Below are 19398 nucleotides of genomic sequence, written 5' to 3'. Positions count from 1 at the left end.
TCTCTCTCAAATAAATAAATAAAATCTTTTTAAAAAGTTGCTATCAATAAATAAGGTCTGATGATCTAATGTGTAACATAATTACTATAGTTGATAACAATGTATTATATAATTGAAATTTGCTATGACAGAACTTAAATGGTCTCACCATTTGAAGAAATAGATATGCGAGGTAATAGATACATTAATTAACTACATGGGAGAAATCCTTTCACAATCTATACTATATCAAATCACCACAATGTACACTAAATATCTTATGATTTATCAATTATACCTCAGTAAAAGTGTAAAAAAAAGTTGAGATCAAATAGGTTTTTCCAGAAGAACTCATAGAGTCTATATTCCCTGCATTCTCCCATGCTTGAAAATTTGCTGATGACTTTTATAAATGAATAATATTTTGGCAAGGTATAATATTTCTGATTAAAATCTCTGACCTCAGAACTCTGCAGTCATTATTCCTCTGTTTTCCTGGCATTGGATTCTACTATAGAAGACAAAAGCTAGCTTTTAGTGACTTCCTTTGTTTTCTAGGCGTCCAAAGAATTATTTTCTCCTTCCTCAAAGTTTAATTATTTCAATAATTATAGGTCTATGTTGATATGTATTGATTGTTCTTCATTATTTTTTTACAATCTGCAATCTTTAGTCTTCATTTCAGAGGAAATTTCCTCTACATTTTTGAATAAAATTCTATTCCTTTTGTTGGCATTTCTACTGTAGGGACTTCTAGAATCCTCATAGTGAATTTTATTTGCTGATCCTATCATCATTTCTATATTTTAAATCCCTATGGGCACTGTAGTTACCTAAATTTTTCCTATGCACAAAAATTTATATTTCCAGCCATATATATTTTGTATTTTGTCATTTCCACTTTATTATACAGTAGTGTTCTGGTTAACAGTTTGCTTACTTAGTGACTGCCCTCTTAATATCATCCCATTGTTATATTTCATACTTATTTTTGAATTCACGATTTTACAAGTTTTGGGGTTTTATTTTAAAGATTTATTTGAGAGAGAGAGCGAGTGAGCAGGGGGGAGGGGCAGAGGGAGAGAGAGAATCCCAAGCAGACTCCCTGCTGAGCACAGAGCCCAATGCAAGGCTTGATCTCACGACCCAAGGCTCAATCTCATGACCCATGAATGAGATCATGACCTGAGCCAAAATCATGAGTCAGGTGTTTAAACTACTGATACGCCCAGGCACCCCCTTTTTTGTTGTTTTTTAATAAACTCAGAGCACTCACATTAGGTTGTCTTCTATTGTTTGGCATTTTCCTCCAGATGGGGTTCATCATTTTGTCTCTTCTAGGCCATGTTCCACATTTATATGTAGCTCTCTCTAGCTACTGATTGATGGATCACATTTCTACATCTTGTCCCTCTTTCACATGACGGTAGATATTGTGTAGTAAAATCTATTTGATAGACACCCTCCCCATCTCTTGCTATGACCCTCTGAGTCTAATTCTGAGATCTGAAATGCTCTATTTTCTGTATATTGAGGCTACAGAGGGGGGAAAGGCAATGCTCAAACAAAGTCACATATTTTATTTCCTTCTGAAATACTTTTAAAGAAACTATAGCAAGGCTCACTGCATCCAGCCAAGGATGCATTCACTCCTGCAAACTTCTTCTCTATCCACCTTAGCATGAATCCCTAGAAATGAGCAGCACCTTGGGGCCCTTTTTGCCTTTGCTCATACAATGAGAGCTTATGTCCTCAAAAGTATTTCCTAGGGCGCCTAGGTGGCTCAGTTGGTTGGGCGACTGCCTTCGGCTCAGGTCATGATCCTGGAGTCCCAGGATCGAGTCCCACATCGGGATCCCTGCTCAGTGGAGAGTCTGCTTCTCCCTCTGACCCTCCTCCCTCTCATGCTCTCTGTCTCTCATTCTCTCTTTCGCAAATAAATAAAATCTTAAAAAAAAAAAAAAAGTATTTCCTATATTTTTCTCTTGGCCTTCCAGGATGCCTGGTCAGGCCATTTCTCTCCCTGTGGAAGATGTTGGTGAGAATGTCATTACATTGTGGATTCACACTATTAAGAGAGGATTGCTTCTGCAGAATGGAAGCAGAGCTAGAACTCTGTCCACACCAGAATTCACTCATTCAACATATTTTTTGTGTCAACTCTGTGCCAAGCCCATTTTTGGGTTTATAGCAGTGAACAAAATAGACAAAGTACCTATAGGCCCCATGAAGATTACCTTCTAGTGGGAATGAGACAACAATGAATAAATAACAAAACATACATAAGTCAGGTGATATAAGCATGATGACAAAAAATGAAGTAAGCATAATAGAAAGTGACAGGGCTTAGTATTTTGGATAGGGTGGTCTGAAAGGACCTCTGATAAGGTGACATATGAGCTACAGACTTGAAGAAAGTAGAGAAATGAGACATGATTTCCAAGGGACGAACTCTCCAGGCCAAGGAACTACAAATGCAAAGAATTAGCACTGTAAAAGTGATTGGCATGTTTGAAGCAGAATGAGGAGGCCATCAAGACTAGTAGGCAATGAGGTCAGAAGGGTAGTGGGAGCCAGGATCTAGAGAGGCCAGGAAGACATTTTAAGGCCTTGGGCCTTTACACTGAGGAAGATGGAAAGCCACTGGAGTGTTTTACATGGAGGAGTGACATGATATTTTGAAAGAAGCTTTCTGTCTCTCCCCATCTCCCTCTCAGGTAACTACTTTTTTTTTTCTTTTTTTAAAAGATTTTATTTATTTATTTGAAGAGAGAGACACAGTGAGAGAGGGAACACAAGCAGGGGGAGTGGGAGAAGGAGAAGCAGGCTTCCCGCCGAGCAGGGAGCCCGATGCGGGGCTCGATCCTAGGACCCCGGGATCATGACCTGAGCCGAAGGCAGACGCTTAACGACTGAGCCACCCAGGCACCCCAGGTAACTACTTTTTAAATTTATGGAGAGAAGGTGTACAATTTTCTTGTTAAGCTGCTGCTGAATTTTAACTTGTTGTTGTTGTTGTTAGGTGTTGGGAAGAGAGGCTGTGAACCCACTTCATTCAGCCATTTCTACCTCTGCAGTCCGGATGGAGGACGTGTGTTCCCACTGTGCTCTGGTGGCTTGGAGGAAGGGTCTCATTCACACTCACCTGCCGTGTCACGCAGGAAAGCTGTACCCTGAGGCAATCTGGGAATGGCATAGTGAGTACATTTGCCCGCTCTAGCCTCAAATGAGCCTCCTGTGTAATTAGACAGCATGTGCCTGTGTGGTAGTACTTTACAGTTCCTTTTTTATAAATACATGACTCATAACGGCATTGTTCTTTGTTTAGCTTTCATCTTTCTCAGAGTTTGAAGTATTTGTAAAAAAAATAGTTGTAGGTTTATTTTTCAAGATTGTTACCTTAAATCAAGAATTTTTAAAAACATAATTATGGGGTGCGCCTGGGGGCTCATTTGGTTAAGCACCTGCCTTCAGCTCAGGTCATGATCTGAGGGTCGTGTGGTGAAGCCCAGCATCAGGCTCCTCACTCAGCAGGGAGTCTGCTTGTCCCTCTGCCCCTCCCCCTGCTCATGCTCTCTCTCTCTCTCCCTCTTACAAATAAATAAATAAAAGCTTTTAAAAAATAAAAACATAATTATGACCCCAAATTTCTTATGAAAAAGGATGCTTATAGGAATAATGTTACATTTGAATGAAGGAAATGCTATTAACCCATTAAGATAATCAATAAATCATTTCTGATACCAAATGTATAACAAGATTTCTTGAATATCTGAAGGAGAGGATTTCTGATAAAGATTCACCATTTCTTGCCTTTTTTTTTTTTTAACTGGAGTATTTCAAATTTAATTGTTGCATTAAAAGGAACTCCAAATTCTCTTCATGCAAAAGTCTGGGTCTTGGGCCTGATGTTTACTGTCTTTGAGTAAATGGAAATAATTATTTGAGCACAGTAGAAACAATAGCATCAGATTTATTAAACTCTGGTTCAAGATGTAAATTGTGTGCAATTTTATGGGTTATCTATAGAGTAGTGGGCAAAACCAGTTAAGTGTTAAGGGAGTAAGAAGTTAACTTTGAACCTACACATATTTTTAATAAAGTTTTTGGCTATGGTAAAGACAACCTGAATTTTTAAAGGACAAACACTGAAAAACCCCTAAGCCATTAAAGTTACACGTAAGATATATTGAGTATCATGTCAATAAGCTTCTCATGTCATATATTGTATACTGTCCTTGTGGTTATTTTTGTCAGAGAATTGTTATCAAATGTGTTCTATATTTTGGTGAAGAAATCCTGGCAACTACACAAAGGTTTTACCAATTTTCACTTCCACCAACTATGTATGAGAACTTTCCAAAATCCATAAATCACTATCCTGTGGTTTAGCTGAAATTAGAGGAGCATTGTTAAATAATGTAATGTTTGCATAACACTTTCTGAACACAATTATTTCAGTATTTTCAGACCGTGTCTAAGTTCATTTTTTAACTTTTTTTTTTAAAGATTTATTTATTTATTTTAGAGGTGGAGGGGCAAAGGGAGAGGGAGAGGGAGTCTGCTTATGACACTGAATGGGGAACCCCAAGCCAGGCTTGATCCCATGACCCTGAGATCAAGACCTGAGCTGAAACAAAGAGTCAGACGCCTAACCAACTGTGCCATCCAGGCGCCCCACACTGTGTCTAAATTTAAAAGAAAGTGTCATTATTATTGAAAACATTTTTGTAATGAGTAAATGAAGTCCCCCAAATTAAAATGAATCATACTATGAAAGATCTCTATTTGGCGTACTTTATTCTCTGAGCAAGCAAAACCCATCTAGGACCTTTGTTTAAGATTATAAAACAACAAAAAAGCACTTAAAAAATACATGCAAAACAAAAACAAACAAACAAAAGATAGTCAATATTTCTGTCTCTATCCATTTTATTTTTTTTTAAGATTTATTTATTTGAGAGAGAAGGAGAGTGTGCCCTCACATGCATGAGTTGGGGGAGGGGCAGAGGGCACATGGGGCTCAAACTCACAACCCATGAGATCATGACCTGAGCCAAAATCACGAGCTGGTCACTTAACCAACTGAGCCACCCAGGCATCCCAGTCCATTTAAAATAAAAGCCTAGAAAAAAGATATTATAGCCATAGGAAATCAATCAATATTCTTTAACTTAATATTTCTTGAAGTTTCTACCAAGAACTATTGCAAACATTTCCCTGAGAAGTTTTATGTCAAGTGTCCAAGGGCTCACACATTTCCCTCTCCAACTGTAAACTCCCCAATCCCATATACACTTAAATATAAAGTAAGCCAAACATAATGAAGTTAGGAAACTATTGTACTAACTACAGATACACAAGCATGTGCCAGGCTCACCAAGTCATAAGCAGGAAATGTCTAATAAAATAAGTTCAAAATACAAACATTTCCCCCTCAGCTTCTCCTAACTTTTAGTTCAGTCTTCTTCTGTAAACCCAAATTACCATATAAATGTATGATAATGTATGCTTGATCATATTATTCCTTAACATGCCTAGATATCAAAGCTTATGCATGTTTAGAAAACAAAGCAAATCCTTGTGAGAGGTAGTCACTACTAATTAATTAATTAGTTAATGGGCAATTGATTTTGATTATTTTTGTTTAATAATAAAAATATTTAATAATTTCAATTTGTCTTTAGTTACAGCTCTAACACTATCCCATAGATCTTTATATGTAATGATTTCATTAATACTATTTTTGGAGTAATTATAAGTTTTTATTTCCTTCATGGCTCAACAGTTATTGAGAAAAATAACTAGGTGTATGAGTGGTTGACCTTTTTAACATTCCTGTATAATGACTTTCTAGTTTTATTGCATTGTTGTCAGAGATTATGACCCATACAATGTCTTATAACTTCCATCGTTTGAAAGGTGGCTATTTATTTTCTGTCTGTAGGGTACAGTTTGATTTAGTCTTTTAAACTAACATAATCCTCTTATTCAGATCCCATATATTATTATGTATTACCACTTAAAGTGTCTGTTTCAATTGAGGTCCTAAAGGCTAAGAACAATAGATTAGGTGCTGAGAGTTCTAGCATCCCAAGTCAAGGGACTGGATGACCTAGATGATATATTCCAAGAGATTATAAACCAATTCTCCCAACATTAGCAGGTCACAGTGGATTACTGCAAAATAATGAAGATTAACCTTCGGGGCCCCCTTACTTGCACAGGTACCTCCTGAGACAACGAAAATTGTCCATTAAAAGGGCATTTAATATTAATTCGCTGCACCAGAAAACTGGAAATCTTACAGCTCATATATGAAAGAAACTTAATAGTGGTTTTCCCACATTTTATAAGAATTCTAAAAATGTATATGGCAGTTCCAATAAAGAGGTATAAAGGTGGAAGGAACTTCTAAACTAATAATAAAAGAAATTTTAATTAACCATGACAAAGCAAAAATTGAAATACCTTTCTAATATATCTATTGAAAATGGCATTTCTAAATCATTGGCATATGAAGAGGAGATTGAAGAATATGCAGCCAAAAATCACAGGGAAAAAGACATTTTAGAGGTGTAGGAGGCAGTTAATAAAAATGCTATTTTTTAATTCTGTGAGGTACTTGTAAGCTTTTTAAAATTTGTCATTAGTTCGGGCACCTGGGTGGCTCAGTTGGTTAAGCGACTGCCTTCGGCTCAGGTCATGATCCTGGAGTCCCGCATCGGGCTCCCTGCTCGGCGGGGAGTCTGCTTCTCCCTCTGACCCTCCCCCCTCTCATGTGCTCTCTCTCATTCTCTCTCTCTCAAATAAATAAATAAAATCTTTGAAAAAAAAAATCTTTGAAAAAAATTTGTCATTAGTTCTAAATTCTTTTCACCTTCTTAGTAAATAGTCACGTTCATTCCTAATTTCACATTTGTTCTTTTGTATTCTTTTTTTTAACACCCCCGAAAAACTGAAAGAGTTTCAGGTCCCATGAAAGTTACATCATACACCTTCTGTGATTATACACCTTCAGTGACTAAAGAATGAAGTATTGAAGAGTTTAAAGAGAAGATTCATTTGTATCCCCTTGCCTCAAGCCAAATAACCACAAGGCAAGGATGCCTGACAAGAGCCAGGTAGTTCCCTGGGAAGGATCACACTTGAGAATTTTTAAAAGGGCCCCCACGTAAGACAACAACCTGAAGATACAAAAGGACCCCAACATGGAGAGGCTGTGTGGGGTGATGTTTATTTATCTCATGCTGGGACTAGGGCAAGAACCACAGGGAATGAAATGTATCATCACATGGACCAGGTAGGAAATCTCCACCAAGTGAAAAAACTAGTCTCAGATTTTGGGTGGAACTGAGAATTCTACAGCTTCTTACAAACTATTGATGGAAATCTAACCTAAGCTAAAATTTTGTCTTTTTTAAGTCTTCTAATACAACTCAGAAACATTTACATGTGCCTTGTAATACCATCTCATCTTATTTACTATTTTTAGGATGTGACTTCTGCTTTTTCTTTATTTCTGAAGTTCATTGCTAAAACTATCATTTTAAGCCTTCTAGGTATCAAGGAATTTGTCAAGAGAAAGCAATAGATTGCTGTTTTCACACCACCAGACTGTGGGTAACTCAAGAGGACGGGCAGTGTTATTTAACTGCATCCTTAGCAACCAGCACAGAGTCTGGCTTCTTGCAGATGCTCAATAAATACTTGCTGAATGATTCAGATGTGGAGCAGACCACCCTGGGGAAGCCAGGTGTCACGTTAACGGAAACAGACCAGATCAAGGGCAGAGGTGCCTGGACAATCAGAGCAGGCAGTAAGAAAGAATTTCAGAATTATAAAATTCAACTGCAAACGTGACTTTAGTCTTTCTAAACCCATAATAGCAGGGCCCTAACTGGGACTAGATAGACTTTTTTGCTTGGGTGTATTCTTAAGCAACTAATAGAATAAAGTTGTTTACCTCAATACAACAGAATAGGTCAAAACTCAGAGGGCTTTATGGTGCTTGAAACCTTTCTAGAAGAGTCTGGAAGCAGGACTGAGGATGGCACAGTTCACGCCTCTCATTTAGACAACTGCCTTACACCTTTACCCTCTGTTGTTCCCATCATTGAGCATCCAAGATGGGGAGGGGGGTCTTTTTTTGATGGGGGATGTACTGAAACTGCATGGGCCAATTAGAGATAAATGATGTTTTTCACCAACTTTGTTGAATCCAATCAAATACACCATTTTATAGGAAGCTTTTTCTCCAACCTGTAACAATCATGAGGTAAATATCACCTGTTGATCTGTGAAAGGGTCAAAATGAATGGTAGAGATAGATTTTCTTTTCAAAATCTTTACTAGTTGACTAGTCTCATTTAAATGCATGAAAAGGAAGTGGGTCAGGGAAACAAGGGAAATCATGGCTAAGTCACCCAGCCTCAGTCCCCACATACTTTACTTTAACTTAAATTTATCTAATGATCTCCTTAACATTATTTCAAGAGCCACCATTTCTTTCCATTTCTATGCCAACAAGAAAAAATTGTCCTTCACAAAGATATGGGATGAGTACACATTTTTTAAAAGTCTGATAACCACAAGTATTTAAACATAAAATTTAATTGAAATTTTTTTTTAAAATCTCTGACTTTCTGGGTGTCCCTTTGGAGATTTTGATTAATGGCTTACTATGAAGGGCACAGGTTAGAGTAACCTGTTATCTTTCATTACATGGAGTCAAGTAATAGTTTATCAGAGTGTCAGATTTCATTCTGACAATGAATGTGATTTTTTGGGCACCTCACACTTTTCCTTTTGAAAGCCTCTGCTTTTTCTAAAGTACATATTTGGCTCCCATGTTACTCTTATCTCTTCTATCTCCGGTTTGGCTCTAACACAGCTATTGCAGCTGGCCCATGGACTGCCCCTGCCTGGCAAGAACTTGTGGAATTTTGAACTCACGCTTTAGGAAAATTTCATTTTCTCCTCCTATTAATTGTGATGTCAGATTCAAAATATTTCAGCTCCAGGGTGGGATGTTTTCTTTTTCCCTACATTCCCTTTCCTTATCCCACTATTATAGAATTAAAACTACAAATGCTGCTAACTCCCTCAGTATATGCTGGTTTAACATACACTAACATATATCCTGTCAAACTAAATTGACATGGAGTATCTGCCAACGTACTTGAGTGATTTTTAAAATAATAATATAAATAATCTTCACCAAACCTCTATGATCTGTAAAGCAGTAAGTATTATAGGGGATACCTATAAAGCTGAATTTGTGCCCACATGAATTTTCTCATAATCTAGTCCAACTTCAGAAATGGATAAAATCTAGCTTCCTTTTCACCTAGTTCCATACCTGTCTTTTGGTTTATAAAAAACCACGTTGAGAACATACTCTCAAATTAGAACCAGTCTATTTCATGAGAAAATAAAAGACTCATATCTCTATTTTTTGCTTCAAAGTAATGGCATTAGTTCACCTAAATACTTCTATGGATTCATCTGAGTGAATCACATGCCTCAGTCCTTAGTGCAGAAGAGAACAGGAAATACAGTTACACCTTCCCACAATATTGAAAGGATATTCAAAAACATATAGGTCAGCCACAGATACGAAATGTGTCCATTAACTATGCTTTGCTGCCCAATGTCAACACTTATACCCTTCTTTTTCATTTAAACTTCCAACCACATGGGGCACCCGGGTGGCTCAGTGGTTAAGCATCTGCCTTCGGCTCAGGTCAGGATCCCAGGGTCCTGGGATCAAGTCCCACATCAGGCTCCCTGCTCCGCGGGAAGCCCGCTTCTCCCTCCCCCACTCCCCCTGCTTGTGTTCCCTCTCTCGCTGTCTCTCTCTCTGTCAAATAAATAAATAAAATCTTTTAAAAAATAAAAATAAAAATAAATTAAAAAAATAAACTTCCAACAACACTATTTTCTCCCCCAACATTATGCCACTATTTATCATATGAATACAACACTCTCAGTCTATGAGCTAACCCAAACCTCATTAATTACCACATTTAATTTCAAGTCAGGATCCCTCAGAAATATTCAGTCCCCCTCCAGCTCCACCATGATCCTATCTTGATATGTTGTAAGCTATGCACTAAATACTGAGGTCACCTACTGCCAACCCTTCTCCATGTAAAAAAGTAGGAAAATGGAAGTGATGGAAGTGGGGTGGAGAGGGGGCGGGAATAGAGAGCAAATGGTTAGAGGTCTATTATTGGAAACCTAACTATTGCAATGCAGGCTTAATTTCTTTTTCCCCCCGGATTTCTACTTGTAATTCTTTATTCCTGTTTAGTAAAATTTGCTTTGAAAATATCAGCCTGGGGGCGCCTGGGTGGTTCAGTCAGTTAAGCGTCTGCCTTCGGCTCAGGTCATGATCCCGGGGTCCTGGGGTTGGGCTCCCTGCTCAGCGGGGAGCCTGCTTCTCCCTCTGCCTGCCGCTCCCCCTGCTTGTGCTCTCTGTCTCTCTCTGTCAAATAAATAAATAAAAATCTTTAAAAAAAAGAAAAGAAAAGAAAATATCAGCCTGTTTTAGATTTTCTAAGTGGAAGCAACTGAAAGGGCTTGCGTGTGCTGGAGCCAGGGTGGCAAAAAGTCGGGAGGAAAGAGTGGCAGCAGGAGTCCATGGACTAGACCCCTGAAAGGGAGACACCTGAGGAGAGAGGCAGAGGCTGCTTGTACATCTGGAACCCTCTTCTGCTCAAATCTTAGAAAGAATGGCTCTGTTTCAATTATGGAGGCCAGCACCTATAGAAGGAGATGAATTTCATTAATGTTTATTGTCAGAAAGAATTCAGATATGTACAAAAGGTGAATTCAAAAGTCACTGGGGAGCAATTTGCAGAAAGAAAAGCAAGACAAAGCTTTACTTGGGTCAGTGTGATGCTCAGAATTGATTGAACATGCCAATTTACTGATGTTTACAAACTTCGTTGAAATACGCATACGAGAAAGGGCATATATAACAAATGAACAGCTCTATGAACTTTTGCAAAATGAATACACATGAAACTAGCTCCCTCTTAGTCTAGGCCCTTCAGAATATATTCCCTAAACTTTTGCCATCACAAATTAGTGAAGTATTTCTAATTATGTGGTATATAAACTTTCCCCTCCCTGTTTTATTGGAAAGTGGCCCCTTGAGACACGCTGATGTCTGACTCCAGTTATACTGACAGCAGTGAGAGGTGGTGCAGGCACGCAGGAGGAAAAGCTTGTTACAAGTCTCCAAGCGAGCCAGGGAAAGGCCCATGACGGAGGAAAGAGGCTGATTCTGCTTACTGAGGAGATTCTGTGGAACTTGGGCGTTTTTGTACTCTCATGGTCTGATTCCTCTCATTTAGCCCTACATTAATTCATACGTTTCCATCTTGCTTAAGAAATACCCTAACTGACCAGAGAGGGAGACAAACCCTAAATGACTCTTAATCTCAGGAAACAAACTGAGTGTTGCTGGAGTGGAGGAGGGTGAGAGGGATGAGGTGGCTGGGTGATGGACATTGGGGAGGGTATGTGCTATGGTGAGCGCTGTGAACTGTGTAAGACTGATGAATCACAGACCTGTAGCCCTGAAATAAATAATACATTATATGTTAATTAAAAATTTTTTTTAAAAAAAGAAATACCCTAACTTTTACATGAGAATAAGACTATAAGTTAAACTGACTTTGTAATTTGGTGATCCTCAGGATAAAATTTTCTATCTTATTTTCAACTACAACTGTTCCATTATTGAAAAATGTAAAAGATAATTTCATATCATCAAGGAAATTATCTACCCTTGAATGCATTGAGACAAGAATTTCGGATACTGAGCACATTGTTTAATGTCCGTAAGTTCTCCGGTGCACTTAGAAACAATCAGCCTATGCCACAATCCTTGCATTTCTCACACATATCCTACTATCCCAGATCGGTGGACATTTATTTCCTAAAGCCTGTCATCAGAAGTAATCACAGGTGAAGAATTACTTAATTCTTTTGTTTAAACACTGCTTGGTATGGATGGTAGAATCCCATTATCTGGTAACATTTTTATTCTCAAAGCCTTCAGATGTAAGTATGTCATATAATCTCAGATTTCCATCTCCTTAAGGATTCTGGCTGCCTGCTACTTTTTCTGATGCCATTTATTATTCTGGTAAGAGTACTAAGTTGTGAATAGTAGAACCAACTTGGGCTACTTCAAATAGTAAAGAAACATATAAAATGATATTGGGCCCTCACAGGATTTGTGAGTGTCAGAGACTCAATGTGAAAAGCCATCCAGCCTGAAACAATATCTAATCATGACACTCTTGCCACATCTTGGCTGCAACCCTGCAACCTTCCCCAAAACTGCAACTTTCCATGATGATGCTTGGGACTAAATAAGGGAACCTCATCACTGCTGTACATGAACTGTCTCACACGACCACTGCCACACTCACCAAGAGAACACTGCCTTGAAGGCCTAATGACTCATGTTCCAAGTCAAACTCTCAGGCACCTGAATGGGTGGAAACCTTGCCATATACACATGTCCTAGCTACACAGAAGGCTGGAGAAAGGGCTTCTGCCTTTGACACTTCATATTTTGGTGAGAATTTCAGCAAATATAAAAAGGGTGTTTAATTAACAATTGTTGGGTGTTATTTTGATCACCTACTACTCACCCTGTTGGTAAGGGAGGGATTTCTGCCCTATAGTTACAGGGATGGCTGAACACTGTGACCCAACACTAGACTCATAAGATCAACATCAGTTTACTAATCACATATACTCACAGCCTGGGAGAGGGGAACTCCACTTGCCCACAAGTCTACGTGGGGGTTGCACTCAGGAACAGTGTGAATAAGCAAGGACACTGGAAGGCAGGCTTTGTAGTATCAAGAGGGCAGAGTGACTCCTAGTTCTGGCAGAAGGATGTGATTGGCTTATTTGAATAATCCTTGAATAGTGGGCTGGCAAAGAAGTGAAGCCCACTAAGGGATAAGCAGGAACTGTGCCTGGTGATAAGGAGGATTGCTAATCCATGATAAAGTTGGCTAGGGGATCTTATCTATGAAAGCAGACTGGGGAGGGGAACTTGCAGTTAGGCCAGTCACTCAAGATCCTCCTCATTTTACCAGATGTCAAGATAGCACATAATATTGAGCCTTAATTTCAAGTCCTAAACCACAGATGGCCACATATATAACAAATGCCTACCACAATGTATTTATTTTAAACACTGAAAAAAAATTTTAAACAAAATTTTCATATTGAATATGCAATCTGATAAGCCATTTTTGCTATTACATTATTATTATACTTTATTTTTTTAGTAATCTCTGTACCCAACATGTGGCTCAAACTCAAGACTCTGAGATCAAGAGTCACATCCTCTTCTGACTGAGCTAGCCAAGTGCCCCATTTTCAAATGTCAAACATAATCCTTAAAATATTATTTTAAATGCATACATAATCATTTTTAAGGCATTGTCTCTGTAATACTATAGGAAATGTTTGTGTTGTGCAAACATTTTTCTGAAACAAATTATTTCTTATCCTATATGATCTTTTCCCTAGCTTGTTTCTAACTTTTCAGTTTTGGATCATATTATGATGAACCTGATCATTCTCCAGGTCTTTAATATTAAAATTTTTTTCCAGCTATATTGAGATATAACTGATAAAAAACATTGTGGAAATTTAAGGTATAGAACACATTGATATTCATACACTTATATATTGCAAAATGATTATCACCATAGTGTTAGCTAACTCCTCCATCACATCACAAAATTACCATTTCTTTTTTCTTGTTTTTGTTTTTTTTTTTTTTTTTTTTTTGAGAGAGAGAGAGTGCTGGTGAGCTGGGGGGAGGGGCTGAGAGAGACAGGGAGAGAGAGAGAATCCCAAGTGTGGAGCCTGACACGAGGCTTGATTTCATGACCCTGAGATCATGACCTGAGCTGAAATCAAGAGTCAGACACATAACCGACTGAACCACCCAGGCACCCATTACCATTTCATTTTTGTAATAAGAACATTTAAGAACTATTCTCTCAGCAACTTTCAAGTACAAATGGTCCCCAACTTACAATGGGTCAACTTACGATTTTTCCACTTTACAATGGTGCAAAAGCAATACACATTCAGTAGAAACTATACTTCAGATTTTGAATTTAGATCTTTTCTTGGGCTAGTGATACACCGTACAATACTTTCTGATGGTGCTGGGCAGCGGCAGTGAGCCACAGCTTCCGGTCAGCCACACGATTAACAAGGTAAACAACAGATACACCAATGACCATTCTGTACTCATGCAACCATTCTGTTTTTTACTTTCAGTGCAGTATTTAATAAATTACATATGTTATGATATTTTCAACTTATGATGAGCTTATTGGTTATTCTTACATAAACCCATTGTAAATTGAGGAAGATCTGCATATAATATAGCTTATTAACTATAATCATTGTGCTGTGCATTATATCTCCAGAACTTACTTATTTTGTGACTGGAAGTTTGTACCCTTTGACCAACATCTCTCCATCTCCCCCACCCCAAGCCCAGGGTAACCACCATTCTACTCTCTGTTTGTATGAGTTCATCTTTGTTAGAGTCCACATATAAGTGATATGCAATATTTGTTGTTATGTCTGACTTAATTCATTTAACATAATGCCCTCAGATTTCATTGATGTTGTGGCAAATGGCAAGATTTATTTATTTTCCTCTTGGCTGAATAATATTTGATTGCATACATTTACCACATCTTCTTTATCCACTCATCCATTTACAGAGATTTAGGTTGTTTCCATATCTTGGCTATTATGAATAATGCTACAATGAACATGAGAGCATAGGTATCTTTTTGAGATCCTGGTTTCATTTCCTTTGGATACATACCCAGGAGAGGGATTACCCGATCATCTGGGCGTTCTATTTTTAATTTTTTGAGGATCTTCCGTTACTGTTTTCCATAGTGGATGTACCAATTTACATTTTGGGCCAGATCTTTTGAAAAGTAGTGAATGTGTCCAAGGATGAAATAGTTTAAGATTCTTAATATATTAAATTCATCAATATTTTAATCCTTTGGAAATATATTTTATAAAAGTAGGAAGGGTTAAGTAGTATAACTGGCTAAAACTACTAAGACTTTATTTGCCAGTATAATAATGTTTTGAGGACCACAATTTCCAAATAAATGTGGCTCTTCTATTTTTAGATGGGTGTCCTTTCTTCATGTGTTAGATGTCCCACTTTTTGAAGCTTCATAAAACTTTTCACTGTTTTTATGCTTTGTGACTCAGTATTTTTCAGAACACAGTTAGTAAAGGGCTTGAAGAGAAAAGACTATTTAAAAAGGTTAAAGAAATAGGTTTATTTTACTAAGAGGAGAAAGAGCCAATGTGAATGTTTACATGTATGAGAGGTTATTTTATACGGAATGAAGGCAGCTGTTTTCTTTTTTCACTGAGGTAAAAAATTAAGTGATAAACTTTCATTTTAAAGTGTGTGTTTGACTTAGAGAAAACGTTGACCAGAGAATCTTATCAAAGGCGATTAGAGAATCTCTTTTTTTAAGTATTTTGAAAGAGTAGACAATGATATAGTTGACTTGGACAGATTTTTTCCTAGCATGCCCTTTCTGAAATACAACCACAGATATCAGTGTCATTTATGGTAGAGAATGGGATAAGCTTACTCTTTGAATTCATTCAACAAACGTTTATGGGGTCTCACATTGTACCAGGCATGGGGGATTCAACTTTCAGTTCACAATTTGCATGCAAACAGACATACAGATAGACGTGCAGATAGAAAATGGAAATGCAACATGATAAGTGCTATGCTAGAGAATGAGAAAGACTGGTCAGTAATCATAACCACCTTTTACTGGGTTCTTACAGTGTGCCACGCTCTTTGTGTATTATTTTGTTTAGTGCTCACAACTGTATGGAATGTATACTATCATTTGCCAGATTTTATTGATGAAGAAACTAGACTAGGAGAGGTTAAATAACTTGCCCAAGATTGTGCAGAAAACAAATTGCAGAGATTATTTTCAAATATGATCTCTCTGGCTGTACAGCTCAAGTTCTTAAATACTGGACCAGCCAGTCTGAATCTGAGAGGAGGCAGTGAAGGCTGATGGGTACGTTGAAAGGGCTGAAGAAAGCCTTCTGCAGGAGATGCCATTACACCAAATATTGAATGAGTAGAGTTAGCTACCTCCATAGGAGTAGTGGCAGTGAAGGGGTGGGAGGTGGAGGGAGAGCTGCATTTCTGTTGCTCTACTTGTCTTTCTTTAATCAAGCCATTTTCAGTTCCCATTATTTGTCCCTTCTTTCCCTCCAGCCTCCAGCTTTCTTGTAACTAAACTTTCAGTTCTTCCTCCTTTTCTCTTAAAGGAAGCTCTCTCCTTCCCACAGAACATTCCCCACTCTGTCCCACTGGGACACATAGCCTCATGGCATCTCATATGCCCTGTTGTGATTGATCCTGATTTAAATCCTGAAATCAGTTATCCTTAGTCTGAAATCTGATTTTACTGCATAGCCTCACAGTGTCTATGGCCATGCTTCCCTCTCACATATTTGTAGTTACTCTTTTGGAAGAGAGACGGAAGAGTGAAATTCATAATTCTTTTCTCCTCTTAGGCTTTTTTGATGTTGCTGGTCTTCTCTGGTTAACTACTACACATCCAAGTGGAGCCTTATGCTCCCTCCATGCTGTTTTCTTTCATACATCTGCCTATCTGATGTCATACATCACTATAAACAAATAAACATGAAGGGACTTGGTATGTATTATTTTTCTGGCTTTGCCTCTTCTCAGGAAGATAAATTCTATTTAATTTTTCTGAGGGATACTTAGATATACCTCTTACATCTCACATAATTTTGTTTCATAATCAACTATTGGAGCTTTATCAAGATCCAAAAATAACTCTTCCCTTTCCTACCTAAATTCAGAACCAGTTGAGAGATAGAGGGTGAGTCACACCAGAGCCTCCAAGAAGGTGTATTTAAGAACTTGGATTTAGATCTGTAGTCATAAATATCCTCCAACATTTAGACCCTGAATGAGAGCATTGGACCCAGTGAGTCCAAGGCAGAGCTGGAGAATTGCAGGCCTTTGCCAGGCCATCCCCACAGGGCTGAGTCTGCCCTGAATTGCTCACCCCTCTGGGAAGGAATGAGTCAGGGTGGCTAGAACTGGGACTGACATGTTCAAGGAAGTTTCTCCACGTGGAAAACAGGAAGCCAAGAGAAAAAGGAGATTCCTCCATGATGGGATATGGAAAGAAACCTAATTTACATTCGTCTCCTTTGATAACATTAACTTCCATTCCCTTCATATTGGCCTTTTGTGTTTTATTTTACATAGAGAATTGTTTTTTAAGTAACCATTTAGGTAATATTCGTGAATATAATAATTTAAAACTTTTCCTGCCTCACATTTCTCAAACTGAGGTCCTTTCACTCTCCCCTTAAAGATATATCATTGTTCTATTATAACTGCTATCCAGGAAAAATAATTGGTATTTTTACAGCATGGCCTTTAATAATGCTCATATTTTAATATTTACAAAGTGCATTTCTCTGAGTTGATTTTATCAGTGACTTTACTTCCAAAATAATTTCCTTTTAGGAAGATATCAGAACAGCATTTACATAACTGTCCCCAAATCATATCTGGAATAAAATCACTTGGGAACATGAGTCAGAAAAGGTGTGTAACCAGCATGGCTGTGCTACTGAAATAGGTTTCCCAGGGCAGGCAAAAGAACATTGTAGATTGTTTAAAGATTTCAAGACCTGGGACATAGATTTTAAGAATGTCGAACATAGGGCAGGGAGGAGTCCACTGGGATGTGCATTGTAATTTTATCTCTATCTGGCTTTTGAATGACCTCCCACATACCCCTACCAAGAGAAAAAAATAAGAGAGAGACACTCTCCTATAACTGTTCTAATAGGCATCCTTAAAACTGGATACTTGGACTTCCTCCAACTGGTGTCTTTAAAATACCCATTGTTTAAGAGGCAAATAGGATGAGTTAATCCATTATGAGAAAGTGAATCCTTTGCTTCCGCCAGATTCAGCTTCACTGTCATCAGATCTGTCATTTCATTAAAAGTTCTTGGCCTTACTGGCTATCACCCCTCTCTCTCATCTTTGAAATGCCTTCAACATCCCCTCTGTGTGGTCCGATTGCCTCACCTAAATTTGCATTAGGCTGACTCATTCATTCCCCAGCAGGGTTATTCAATGTGCTTTTCTGCTAATGGCATCCATCTTGTAATGCTGTCTGTTACCAGCTCTTATCACAGTAGGATTCAGAACGCTCTTTTTGGAAAGACTGCAGGTCTTAATAGATGGTAGAGAATTCAATAAGATGCACACAGAGAGAGTTTAAGAATTGTTTTTATAAGACTTGAAGTCCATTTTGCTTATATTAAAATAGTTTTCTGCAGAGGGTGAAAAATCCTGCAGGCAATCAGAGGATTGTGTGGCATTCAAGTCTGCCCAGAGTAAGTGGCCAAGCAGAGCAGTCTCTGGTCTACAGATTTGCATTGTTCTGCTAACTTTACTATGCCAAAAACACTCAGTTGCTCCCTTTCACCAGCCTGTAAGGTCACAAGACAGACAGTTCTTTCTTGATTACTCAAACAAATACACATCTGATTCAGAGTGGGGAAAAGAGAGTTGCCAACAGTCAACGCTTAGGAAGGGCAAGGCCGCTTTCGTTTTTTAAGCCAACCTGATGAATCACCACATCCGTGACTAATTGTGGTGTTAAAATGTGCCCAGTAATATAGCCTGTTTTTGAGAAAGGAAAATATTAACAGAGACACAAAGAAATATGGAAGAAAACTACACTCTTTTAAATGAATATGTAAATGGCCCAATAATCAAAATTGGTTTGATAAACATCTGTATTCAGTCTTTCAATTAAGTCTTGGAAAATATGGAATTGGCACTGCTCTTAACCTGGCTTTCCTTATAGGAGTTAACTTCACAGGCTCAAAAAAAAAAAAAAAGTCCAAATGTTTTCTAAATTTCATAAGGCCAAGCATGGGCAGTGACTTCAATAAATTATGATGCTGAAGATTTTCATTTTATGGAAATGATAAAAACAGACTGACTTTTGCATATATGTATGTACAAATATATGTAATATAAATATACACATATACATAATACAAATACACATACACACAAATATATGTACACACATATCATATATGAGTTATATATAGGTCTAATATATGTATATATATGTAAATCCCAAGTTTTCTTTGTATAGATATGAATAATATGGTAATTTTTAAAAACCACATAGTTCTTGTCCTCAGTTGCCTAGTGTGTTGGGGAAGAAAAATACATACACAGGAAACTCTAATACGGTGATAAAAGAT

The 19398-nt window shown here is 37.8% G+C and overlaps 3 long non-coding RNA genes across 3 annotated transcripts in view; 2 read left to right on the top strand and 1 right to left on the bottom strand.

The window, feature by feature from the left end:
• LOC135362081 (uncharacterized) overlaps positions 1-7084 on the top strand; it is a 28593-nt gene extending 21509 nt beyond the window's left edge. The window contains exons 2-4 of the long non-coding RNA XR_010406414.1: positions 2728-2913; positions 3002-3176; positions 6945-7084. This is a non-coding gene — a long non-coding RNA (uncharacterized LOC135362081). The remainder of the gene's footprint in view (positions 1-2727; positions 2914-3001; positions 3177-6944) is intronic.
• Positions 1-19398, bottom strand: part of LOC129045470 (uncharacterized) — a 196556-nt gene that overhangs the window by 4585 nt on the left and 172573 nt on the right. The window lies entirely within an intron of this gene.
• LOC123835369 (uncharacterized) overlaps positions 7143-19398 on the top strand; it is a 68167-nt gene continuing 55911 nt past the window's right edge. The window contains exon 1 of the long non-coding RNA XR_010406415.1: positions 7143-7282. This is a non-coding gene — a long non-coding RNA (uncharacterized LOC123835369). The remainder of the gene's footprint in view (positions 7283-19398) is intronic.

The sequence above is a fragment of the Mirounga angustirostris genome, unplaced genomic scaffold (assembly GCF_029215605.1).
Source record: "Mirounga angustirostris isolate CCGP_5_RB_7025 unplaced genomic scaffold, mMirAng1.0.hap1 SCAF_12, whole genome shotgun sequence".
NCBI lineage: Eukaryota > Metazoa > Chordata > Mammalia > Carnivora > Phocidae > Mirounga > Mirounga angustirostris.
The sequence above is the reverse complement of the archived record's forward strand: the minus strand, read 5'-3'. Positions and strand labels throughout refer to the sequence as shown.